Here is a 13,045-nt window from a genome sequence, read left to right on the forward strand (position 1 = left end):
CGCCATCACCTTTTCTGTCGTCATTACCACCACCACCGCTGTCGCAGCTGCACTGCAGTGCTTGTTATGTAGATTCATTAAGTCCCCTTAATTAACCACATCAAAGGCCTAATTAAGTAAGATATTTAGAAACAACAGTTGTATATAGTTTAGCAAGCTTACTGTTTGCTATCGATACTGGCATTTCATTAAATACTCTTTAAAATACACGGAAGGTGAGAGAGGGTGTTGTTTTTTCTTTCTTTTACGTGTGTCGGTCATTTGACTGCGGCCATGCCGGAGCACCGTACACACATTTATACGTATAATACACCCATGTACTTGTCTATAGTTAGTTTCTCAAACTGTTAAAAATAACAGCTAAATTATTTAAAATTATGGCTATTTTTCTATTTGATGTGAAGAAACGTCAAGTAAAATTATATTTTACCATTAATGAAAAAACTGAAATTAAAGGGTTGGGCCAAAGGATTACGCTGGGCAATCTGTACTAGGTATACATAAGGGCTAGCTGATGATAGGTGGAACGTCTTTAGTGATAGATCTGATCGATCAGGCCTACCAGGGTTAAACGAAAACACACACACACATATATATATATATATATATATATATATACACACATTAGACACACCTACCTATATGTACGTACACACTTAGAAATATATATATACATATATTAGATACACCTACGTGCATATATTAAATATATACACACCTATATAGATAAAAGGCGGCGAGCTGGCAGTAACGTTAGCACGCCGGGCGAAATGCTTAGCGGTATTTCGTCTGCCGCTACGTTCTGAGTTCAAATTCCGCCGAGGTCGACTTTGCCTTTCATCCTTTCGGGGTCGATTAAATAAGTACCAGTTACGCACTGGGGTCGGTATAATCGACTTAATCCGTTTTTCTGTCCTTGTTTGTCCCCTCTGTGTGTAGCCCCTTGTGGGTAGTAAAGAAATAACACACCTATATAGATAAGGGCATGAAGATCACAATTTTGAGGGTTTCATACGTATGAGAGTTCAGTACCTGGCTTGGGCACATGCGCGCACACCCACACACACACACACACACACACATATAAACGCACGCACGCACAAATATGGGTGGGGTGTGAAGGGAGGAGAAATTCTCCGGAGTAAGTTTCAGTTGCCATTAGAAGAACTTTTCAATTAATTTATGCGGAAGATATCCTGTTGATGGGAGAAGGAGGAGGTGGGGGGGACATAAAAAAAAACCATACCCCTTGTTTGACCTGTTGATTTCTGATGTACCTTATTAGAAGAGGTAGGAAGAATTGTGACATCAGTGTGGCCAGTTGACCCCCCACTCTATATATAATGTTGGATGTTTTATGCAAATATCAACTGATTTCTGTATGTAAATCAGGTGATATAATTAAATGTTGTTGAAGGTTGTCTACGACTTGTTTCTATAAATTCTATGTTTATAAATGTAGGATTACTGTTTTGTATGTATGTGTGTGTGTGTGTATATATATATGTATATATATACTTATATATATAGATCCTGAATATTGAAAATGTGTTTACACAATACATACAATGTTAAAAGCATGCACATATGTTAGTGACCTATTTAGCATTGACGGTGTGTGTATGTGTATATAAACATACACATGAGAAGAGTTACACCCACAAACAAGCACGCACATGCATATAGATATATATGACCTACTTAGCATTAATCATGACATGCATACATGTATGTATGTGTAATACACACACACACACACACACAGTGAGAGAAAAAAGTTTGGTAGAACAAACGAGAAATAGAGCTTAATATAGAAATATCTATACATTGATATTTGTTATTTGTAGAAAGATACAAAAGTGACTCAACCATCAGTTTCCTGTATGGGATTTATTCAACACAAACCTCTAAGCCCTTGAGTCACTTCTATAACTTTTTCCGAATAAAAACTGAATGTGTTAACATATAAACACATGTGCACATATATTTTGTCGCTCGCTATATTCATCCCTGTGTTTCTGTTTGTCCTTTTGTCACTTTGCATCCTCTCTTTCTCTCCCACCTGACTTACTCCTCATCGTTTTATTTCTCATCTATCCATGGTTTTATCATACTGTTACTCAGTGTCATTTCTTCCTCCATAACCCACTCATATTTACCTTTATCTTTTGCCCAAACCAAGACTCAGAATTTATCAATCTTCCATACATGCCCAACACTCACTGCATTCACTTCCATCTCCTCCTCTACCCATCTGCCACTCTCCTATCAAACTTCTACAAATCTACCTATTCAGCTATCCCCGAACCTCTGTTCCTGTTTTCTCTTATGTTCACCATCTTGTACCTTTAGGGTGTGCCCTGACACCTTATCTACCCCATCTTTTTCTCCCTTTCCTGCTGGAGTAGCCATATATTTCCTCTACCACAAGACCTCCACTCCTCTTCCTCTACCATACTGATACCTGGCACAAAACCACCTCTTTCAATACTACACTCCGACTCTGTCAAGGGGCCTTGTCCTGCAAGTTATTCAGTGACTTCACTAGTGCTGGTGCCACAAGAAAGGTACTCTGTACACACTGAAAAGTGATTGGTGTTAGAAAGGGCATGCTAAACCAGAGCAGACATATGGCACAGGTAGAACAATTTGACTGGAACTGGTAAGCCTGAGAGCTGCACCAGGTTCTTGTCTCATTTGGCATGGTTTCTACAGCTGGTTGCCCTTTCTAACACCAACCACTCCAAGAATGTAATGGGTGCTTTTTACATGCCACCAGTATGTGTGCCATTTTCATGACACTAGCAATGGCCAACACTACGATTTCATGAGTGCCATTTGTGTGACACTGGCAACGGCCATGATTGCAGTTTCACTTGGCTTGACAAGTCATGTGTGTATCTGTGGGGCAGGTGCTGTGACAGTGCGTTACTACATCCACTATTTTTGGTGATTCCCCACTTCGGGGCAGGTGACACCTTTGCACCACTCGAACGACAACCCTCCAATTCATAGGTCTGTTCGGATAGTCATTGGTGAGGTTTTTTTTTACGAGGCTGGAATGCAAATTCTACCTCAACCACTTTTAGCCATCTTTTATGACTTGTGGAGGAAACGGCATTTTTCTGACATGCTAGTCCCTACACATCACATATGTACATACATAAAGGCTAAAGACCCCGTTTGGTCATGAATGACCATGGGATTGCACCTAGAAAGTTCCCCTCTGAGACAAGTCTGGGCAAGGTTGTTTATGGAAAACCAGCAGTCACCTATGCATACCGGTCTTCCCTCTCCACACCACCGATATTATCCAAGGGAAAGGCAAAGGCCGATACAGCTTGGCACCAGTGATGTTGCAACTCATTCCTACAGCTGAGTGAACTGGAGCAACAGGAAATAAAGTGTCTTGCTCAAGAACACAACACAACACAACACAGCCTGGTCTGGGAATTGAACTCATTACCTCATGATTGTGAGCCTGTTGCTCTAACCACTGACCCATGTGCCTCAAACACACACACACACACACATGCCAGCATGGAAGGTAGACATTAAACAATGATGATATACATACCATGCACTCATACATGCATACAAGTACACATACATTGTATATACAAAAGATATTAGTGACCTACATAACATTGGATATGTGTGGGTGTATACATTAAAAGCATATCCACATGCCTGTGTATTGTGTATGGTATATATTTTTAGTAGCTTAGCACTGGTGATATGTGTGATATATATATATATATATATATATATATATATATACATATATATATATATATATACACATACTCTTTTACTTGTTTTAGTAATTTGACTGCGGCTATGCTGGAGCACCGCCTTTAGTCAAGCAAATCGACCTCAGGACTTATTCTTTGGAAGCCTAGTACTTATTCTATTGGTCTTTTTTGCCGAACTGCTAAGTTACGGGGACGTGAACACACCAGCATCGGTTGTCAAGCGATGTTGGAGGGGACAAACTCAGACACACAAACACATACATATATATATATACATATATACAACAGGTTTCTTTCAGTTTCCGTCTACCAAATTCACTTACAAAGCTTTGGTCGGCCCAAGGCTATAGTAGAAGACACTTGCCCAAGGTGCCACGCAGTGGGACTGAACCTGGAACCATGTGGTTGGTAAGCAAGCTATTTACCACACAGCCACTCCTGCGCCTATATATATATATATATATATATATATATATATAAAAAAAAAAAAAAAGAAACATATGATGAAGGTGGTGAGCTGGTGGAATTGTTAGCACACTGGACAAAGTGCTTAGTGGCATTTTGTCTGTCTCTACATTTTGAGTTCAAATTCTGCTGATGTCGATTTTATCTTTCACCTTTTGGAGCGGCGAAAATAAGTACCAGCTGAGCACTGGGGTGTGGGTGTGTAGTCAACTTACCCCTTCTCCTGAAATTACTGGCTTCGTGTCAAAATTCAAGACCAGCATATATATATATATATATATATACATGTGTATAATATGTGTGTGTATATACATGCATACATATATATATATATGTATGCACCAGGCTCCAGTCATGGTTTCTACAGCTGGATGCCCTTCCTGAACACTTTACAGGGGGGTACTGTGCAAATTTTCATGTGTCCCCAGCACAGGTGTTTTTTTCATGCGGCACCAGCACTTAGAAGGTTGCCAAACAGCTTGCAAGACAAGGACTCACTTCTCTCTGTTGAGAGGGGGAAAGGAACCTAGAGAAGTGGCTGTGTGCCAGGCAAGAAGTTGGAGAATGATAGGACAAGGATAGATGTCTTACCACACAGGAGATCTTTGGCCACCGCAGTCAGACGAGGAAGGTGGGAGAGAATTTACTCTTATAAATTCGCTTTGAACATTCAAACAAGCTCTACCTGTTTCTTTCTTTTTTAATCATTATAGATCTGCTGTATTCCTACCATTTACTACTATGTCTTATGCACACTTCCATGTAGACTTAGTTCATAAATCAATGAGGAAGCCTCTATTATCATCACTTAACCCAGGGGTTTTCAAACTTTTTGACTTGCGGACCCCTTTATATTTCAGGCTTTACCTTATAAACGCTTATGAAATTTATACATAAATATTTGCTTGAAATAACATATATTTTTACATTTATTTATTTAACAGTATTTAACAAATAGGTTTATTGTCAATTAAAAGATTTCGATTTAAAAACATATATAAAATCAAATTGCCCATAAAAAGTATTTGCTGTCCACGGACCACAGTTTGAAAACCCCTGACTTGACCTACTAGAGACAACAGAAAGAAAAAAACTCGTTTAATATCATAATCTACCAACTTATTAGCTGATTTACCTCTAGACGCACTATAGCTGGGGGTGATGGTCACGGCTGGAATGTCCTTGATTATAGGTCTGCTCTGTGAAAGTTGAGCTAGCCTGAAATGACAACAATTCTATTCTTAGTCTGTCTATCTCTCTCTCTCCTGATATGTGGAAGACTTGGGACAATCTGGTGAAGACTGACCTAAAGATATTGAGCCTTTCAGAGCAGATGACAGGGTATTGAGTTAGTGTTATACTGTGCTTGAGAAGACCTGTCCATCTCAGTGAAATTGAGGTTCTGTCAAGCCTTCCCCCTCAACTCCTCTTCCGTTTTCTTCACCTCCTGCTACACTGAACTGGTATCCTCTGTGTCCAACTCATCCCTGCTTTAATCATCTGTCACACTTATTTTCACTCAGGGCACTTGCTATTCTGTCTCACATTCATGTTGTACCGGGACCTAACATCTATCTCTTCTCTCTCACTTTCCAGTTTGGCAAGTCATGCATTCACCTCTTCAGCAAGACACCTGTCCTCTCCCTCTATCATAGTTTCTTTCTCCAGTCTGTACCCTGCTCAGTTGAGGGGTCTTAACATGCAGGTTCTTGCTAACCTCACTGTTGCTGGCCTAGTGCCAAAATTCGAAGCTGTTATTATAAATTAGCAGAGGTTACAGAGAGACTCAAGGGCATTTAGGCCAAGGCATGAAAATCTCAGCTCTCTCTCTCTCTCTCTCTCTCTCTCTCTCTCTGAGCAGGAGTGGCTGTGTGGTAAGTACCTTGCTTACCAACCATATGGTTCTGGGTTCAGTCCCACTGCGTGGCACATTGGGCAAGTGTCTTCTACTATAACCTTGGGTCGATCAAAGCCTTGTGAGTGGATTTGGTAGACGGAAACTGAAAGAAGCTTGTCGTATATGTAATATATATATGTGTATGTATATGTTTGTGTGTCTGTGTATGTCCCCTCAGCATTGCTTGACAACCAGTGATTTGACAAAAGGTGGCTGATAGAATAAGTACTAGGCTTACAAAAAATAAGTCCTGGGGTTGATTTGTTCGACTAAAGGCGGTGCTGTGCTCCAGCATGGCCACAGTCGAATGACTGAAACAGATAAAAGAATATATATAATGCCTCTCTCTCTCTCTCTTCAAACACATATGCATATATTTATTTATTTACAGAGAGAGAGAAATCCTTTATTGCAAATGGATCTGCATTCAGTATTTGTATTTCACTATCATCCACCACAATTATCTGTACACACCCACCTGTTGTGTACACAGCTCTTGTATGCAGAGATAGAGAGACTCCATATCGCTGATAGAAGCTGCATATCTTGAACTCTCACTCGTTTCAAGTGGCTTTGCTGCTATCAATTATTCCTTGTTTAGGCCTGAGTATATCATCTTATATAAGTGGCAGAAACTAATTCATTTAGTTCACCAAATCATTTGGAGCTTGCTCCTTTGCAATTTGTCTTTTATGTGAGTTTGCATTGGCTCAGTGGCTCAAGTGTTGAGCTTGCAGTCATGAGGTAATGAGTTTGATTCCCAGACTGGTCTGTGAGTTGTGACATCACTGATGCCAAGCAGTATTGGCCATTGCCTCTCCCTTGAATAACATCGGTGGTGTGGAGAAGAGAGGCTGATATGCATGGGTGACTGCTGGTCTTCCATAAGTAACCTTGTCTAGATTAGTGTTTCAGAGGGTAACTTTCTAGGTACAATTTCATGGTCATTCGTGACTGAAGGGGATCTTTACCCTTTATGTCTAACACAGCCTATATTCAGTTGATGAAATTCTAATCACTGTTGACCAGTAGTTCTCAACCACAGCTCCCAGGGGCACATGCTGCTCTTGACGGTTTTCCCTCTTTATAATAAATTTTCCTTTAATTGACTTGTTTTAATTTTGATGCATTCCTCCCTCCCTACAAAAAAATCCAGGTTTGGTATCATCATCATCATCATCATCATCAACTTTTAACATCTGTTTTCTCTGCTGGCATGGGTTGGATGCTTGACAGGGACTGGCAAGGCTAGGGGTCGCACCAGGTTCTGTAACCTATTTCAACTTGAATTTCACAGTTGGATGCCCTGCCTTATGCTGATCACTCCACAGAGTGTACTGGGTGCTTTTTATGTGGCACCAGTGCCTTTTATGTGACACTCTGAATTTTAGGATCTCAATGTGTGTGTGTTTATGTCTGTGTTTGTCTCCTCCCACTCTTCCCCGCCACCACTTGACTAAAGTATTGGGTTTGATACATTTGACTAAAAATATATATATATATCATCATCATCATCATCATCATCGTTTAACATCCGCTTTCCATGCTAGCATGGGTTGGACGATTTGACTGAGGACTGGTGAAACCCGATGGCTACACCTGGCTGCAATCTGATTTGGCAGAGTTTCTACAGCTGGATGCCCTTCCTAACGCCAACCTCTCCGAGAGTGTAGTGGGTGCTTTTAGGTGTCACCGGCACGAAGGCCAGTCAGGCGGTACTGGCAACGGCCACGCTCAAAATGGTGTATTTTATGTGCCACCCGCACAAGAGCCAGTCCAGGGGCACTGGCAACGATCTCGCTCGAAAGTTCTTACACATGCTGCAGGCACAAGTGCCAGAAAGGCGACGCTGGGCACAGGTGCCAAAAAAAAAAAAATATATATAAGGCATAGCAATACTAATAACCTGGTGTTTTGAACTCAATATAGATATGCTTCAGGATAAAATGTTAGTAGAGTACAGAGTGTAATGTGAAATTAAATAAATGACAAAGGAACAAGAAATTATGCTATCAATTTCATTAGCTTATAGCTGTTGGTGCTACAAAGTGCAGTGCACTCAGAACTGAGTGCTTGTACATCACTTTATAGCTTCCTCAGAGCTTGTAAAATGAAGTGCAAGTTTATTTGCGAAAGCTATTAGTTGATGCACAAGCACTTTGTATTGAGTGCACTGTATTTTGTGGCAGAAACGGCTGTAAGCTAATGAAGTTCATTGCACAATTTCCTATTCTTTTGTCAATTGTATGTATGTATGTAAATATATGTATGTATATATATATATATATATATATATATATATATATATATATATATTCTTGTTTCAGTTATTTGACTGTGGCCATGCTGGAGCACCGCCTTAAAGGGTTTTGGTTTTAGTTGAAGAAATCGACTCCAGGACTTATTCTTTGTAAATCTAGTACCTATCCTATTGGTCTCTTATGCTAAACTGCTAAGTTACAGAGGACATAAACACACCAGCATCAGTTGTCAAGAGATGGCAGAGGTGGTGGGGGCAAACAGATACATGCATAAACACACACACGATGGGCTTCTTTCAGTTTCCGTCTACCAAATCCCTCACAATGCTTTGGTCAGCCCGAGGCTCTAGCAGAAGACACTTACCCAAGGTGCTATGAAGATATGTAGTATATTTTATGCAGATTGTGGTATATGACAGATTGCGTAAATATATTCGCTTTTATAATCAACCTTCTCCCCTCTCCCCCCACTTTTCTGTCTTTCACGCATTCTCTCTATTATTTTGTCATTCTCTCTCTATCTCTTTCTGTATCTTTTTATCTATTTCTCTCTATCCTCATCTCTCTCTCTCTCTCATACACACCACGTTAGTCTTTTACTGCTGTTGCAACTTCTGCTGTTTACCAATATTCCTTACAATGCAACTGCTGTAGCAGACTTTTAAGAAGCACGTGTGAAGAGCTGACGTGCTGCCATCTTTACAAGATAATTCGGGATGCTGCTGCTAGTGGCAATTGTTGCTCCGCTTCCTATTTCTCTGTTTACCGTTTCGTCTTGGAGTTCTTCAGAAACATTAATATAATATTATAAGTTAGGTAGGCAGGCAAAACGCCGTTTCTTTCTCTGTTATATTTATTATTCATTCCCTTTTCTTAATCTTTTTTTTTTCCATTTAATATTTCTTTAATTCCCTACAAAAATACAGGGTGTTTACACATTCGTACACAAATGTATGGTGTATGTGTTTATTTAAATTATGCTGTGTGTATAGTTACATATAGTGTCTGTGTATATATAAAATATGGTGGAGGGGTTATATATACATAAAATATGTCTTTATATATATATTCATTATATGGTATGTGTTTGTGTATCTCTCTCTATGTGTGTGAGATATGGGGTACGTGTGCGCATAAAATATGGGGTGTATGTATATATATTTAATGCGGGTATATGTGGGTGTATATATTATATATATATATGAAAAATACGAGTACGTGTGCGTATATGAAATACGGGTATGTGTGTATATGAAATACGGGTGTGTATGTTAAATACGGGTACGAATATATGTAAAATATGGGTATGTATATATAATTATAATATGGGATATGTGTATATATGTAAAATATGGTTATGTGTGTATATATTTATGTATACACACACATACACTTGAGTATACATAAAATCTGGGGTATGTGTGTATATATATATATATATATATATATATATATATATATATATATATAACAATATCCTTTTCTGTATCCTTGTTGTTTAGCCACATGTCAGAGCAATTCTGTCATCAAAGGCGTTCTAGCCGTGACCACCACACGTCTAATATCATTGTTATTATTATTCTATGTTTCCGTGGTTATATTTTCTAATATATTGCCAAACACGATTTGGCTGTTCTGTCGATGAATACCCGACCGTATCGCCTTCCTTTTGGAGGAAATGCATGAATGATCGCTAAATTTCATATATATATATAAACTATATTATTGTTGTCAGTTTCACGCCAAGTTAATCCTGGTTTAGCAGATCCTATGATCAAGGATGTTCCAACCGTGACTGTCCTGTTTTTCGGGTAGATTTGGTTGTTATTTCTAGAAGCCTCCACCGTTTCTGTCGTTCACATTAAATGGCGCTGACGCGATGTTACTTGAATGTCTTCGGTTATTTGCAGTACGAACACTTTGCCTGTCTTTTTGAAGGACTCGGCTGCTAAGTTGATAATAATGAAGGCTTGCTGAGAGGAAATTACGTGAAGCCCATGTCAATCCAAACAACGCCGTCTTCGGTGTCAATTGCGTTATGAAGCTTTATAATCCCCTCCACTCACAAAAAAAAAGGAAGCAAACTGAAATAATAGACGGTCTCGTGCTCTACTGTGTCCCTAAAGATTCATGGTAGTCCTTTGGAGTATCGATAAATCAAACCAGCGAAATGTTTTGTTGTGCAACCCCCCCCCCCCCAAATCAGCTCTGATTGAAGTGACCAATGTTCAGAGAGCCAGTCGTGACCATCCCGTCTGAGTTTGTTTCAACGCACCCAGCACTGCGTTATCTTGTATACACACTTCTCAGTTTCCTTTTTAAAGACAGCAGGGAGTGATTTAAAAGCGATTTAGCTATTTCTGGACTGATCGATGCTCTTCCCTCTCACCCCCACCCCAATCTTTGGTTTCTAGAAAGCACCATCTGTTGTTGTTTGGTCCCAAATCAGCCCTGATCCTATAAACCAGAGCCCAGCGAGAAACGCCTAGTTTTCTTTACTCTTCTATACTGGATTAACGTGTGCCTTCTTTTTTTCTAAAAATGAGATGCAGTTGTTATTTCTAGCAAACCTAGTGATCGTGTAGTGCCCTCTGTCTGTTACTAAGGCTGGTGTTTGTGTGTCACGGGCTACATGCTTGTATGTATACGTTTCTGTGTGTGTGTGTGTGATGAGAAATCAGTCTTGTCATTTAACTAGCTGGATTTGGTGGGGGATGGAGGTGGTGCCAGTGGTAACGATATGGTTGTAGTGAAGATAGCGGTAAATTCAACAAAGATTTAGCAGCTATTACTAGCAGGTCAAGCCGCCACTTAGATGCCTCCTTATGATCTCTGTTCGAACTGTTGTATTGCGGTACTGTGAATAGTAATGATATGGTGATCATGGTCTGGGGAATGGTTTTGCTCTCTGGGGGTGGGGGTTATAATTTAAACCAGTGGATCTCAACCAGGTTCCACATGACCTTTGGGAGGGGGTGGGGGCATATGATTTTGTTGCTAAAATTTATATGCAGCAGATTTATTACATTTCTACAGTACACAGAATATTTTAACAATTTTTGTTTCAAGCAGTTCCTAATAATGTTTAATTATAAAAATATAATTGGACTTTTTAATCGTCAAATGGTTGTGGGGTCCACCCGAGTAAAACGGGAATCAAAGAGGTCCATAAGTGAAAAATGGTTGAGTACCACTGATTTAAACAGCCTTCTAGCTTACCAACCCCTGATCAAAGAGTCCAACCCATGCCAGCATGGACAACGGACGTTAAATGATGATGATGATGATGATGGTTATGATACCGTAGTTGTGGTGGTGGTGTTACTACAAGTTGGTGTAGTTTTGATAATGGTAGTTATTGTGGTTCTGCTAATGATAATGATGGTAGCACTGGCGGTCATTGAGATAATTATAGTGCGAGTTAACGACTGTGTTTGCTATTGTGTTGGTGATGGTCATGATGGTGTGGTTGTTATGGTAGCAGTGGTCATGATAGCTGTTGTTCTAGAGGTGGTGATGTGGTTAGTGACCATTATCGCGAAAGCTGTGGTAGGAGGGATGGTCATTTCGGTTGTTGTAGTGGTAGTAGTGAACGTTTTCATGGATGCTGCTGTAGTGGTGATTGATGTGAGGCTCCCAAAAATATAACTGGGTGTATATTGTATCTCTAACACATTTATACACACACAAAAAATGTGTTTGCGAGTATGTGTGTGTGTGTTTTATTCTGTGTTGTTTTTGTTTCTCTTTTTTATTTTATCTAATCTCTCCTCTTCTCTCAGTCTCTCTCTCTCTCTCTCTCTCCCCCTGTCTCAATTCCTCATCTCCTCATCTCTCTTCCCTGTCTCAGTTTTTCAGCTCTATTTCGCTCTTTCTCTCTCTTGAAGAAACTATCAATCAAGAGTTCTGTTAAAATGTCTGGTGGCTATGAAAAATGTGTGTGTGTGTAAGATCATATGATTGTGAAAGAAAATGTGTGCTGCATGATTATGCAAGTCTGCTTGTGTGTCAGACTCTGTGGCTGCTTTCATGCATGAAGGATTTTGTTATGCTGTGGACCACTTCAATTTCAGGAAGCATTTAAAATGTTAAAACTTTCACTTGACCAGAACTTGGCTGCATTCTCTTGTCTTTGACTTTGATATGATATCAGCATCAAACCAGCCAACTTAAGTCGGATGGTTAAACGCTATGGTGGAATGGTAGTTTGATCTCTACGCAGCCAAGGTGCTTTAGCAATTTCTTAAACCTACCAACCACCTTGCCAAATTTTACCTGTAATTATCCTGTGGCTACACAACACCACACAAACCACCAACTCACCCTCCCCTTTTTCACTGATTCTTCCATCCCCTATCCAGTCAAAGCTCATCATCCATTCATTGAGATATTCCTCTCATCTGCTTCTTACTCAAGATCTGTACAGCCATCACTTATTGTCCCCACACAAATTTGATCCCTCAAACTCCAAATATCCAAATGTCTGGACTAGTCTTTCTCATCTTTGCTAGCGGCCCTCTCATCACACATCAATAACATCAACCATATTCATACTCTTTGCCTCCTCAATTCCTCCTCTCCAGCCCCGTACCAGCTACTTTTCATCTTGGATGTTAGGTCACAATAACCTTAATACTTAGAAAGCACTGTAAAGTAGAGTCTGTCTA

The 13,045-nt window shown here is 39.8% G+C and overlaps 1 protein-coding gene across 4 annotated transcripts in view; it reads left to right on the forward strand.

Annotated features, from left to right (window-relative positions):
* LOC106880850 (dual specificity mitogen-activated protein kinase kinase 1) overlaps positions 1-13,045 on the forward strand; it is a 60,349-nt gene that overhangs the window by 1,024 nt on the left and 46,280 nt on the right. The window contains exon 1 of one of the 4 annotated variants that reach the window (XM_089363801.1): positions 8,848-9,194. The exons of 2 other annotated variants lie outside the window; for them this stretch is intronic. The gene's annotated coding sequence lies outside the window, so the exon portion shown is untranslated. Of the gene's footprint in view, positions 1-8,847; positions 9,195-13,045 lie in introns of those variants that run through there. One more of the 4 variants, XM_014930989.3, reaches the window with a different exon arrangement.

This window comes from Octopus bimaculoides, chromosome 15, assembly GCF_046866305.1.
Source record: "Octopus bimaculoides isolate indiv1 chromosome 15, ASM4686630v1, whole genome shotgun sequence".
Classification (NCBI taxonomy): Eukaryota; Metazoa; Mollusca; class Cephalopoda; order Octopoda; family Octopodidae; genus Octopus; species Octopus bimaculoides.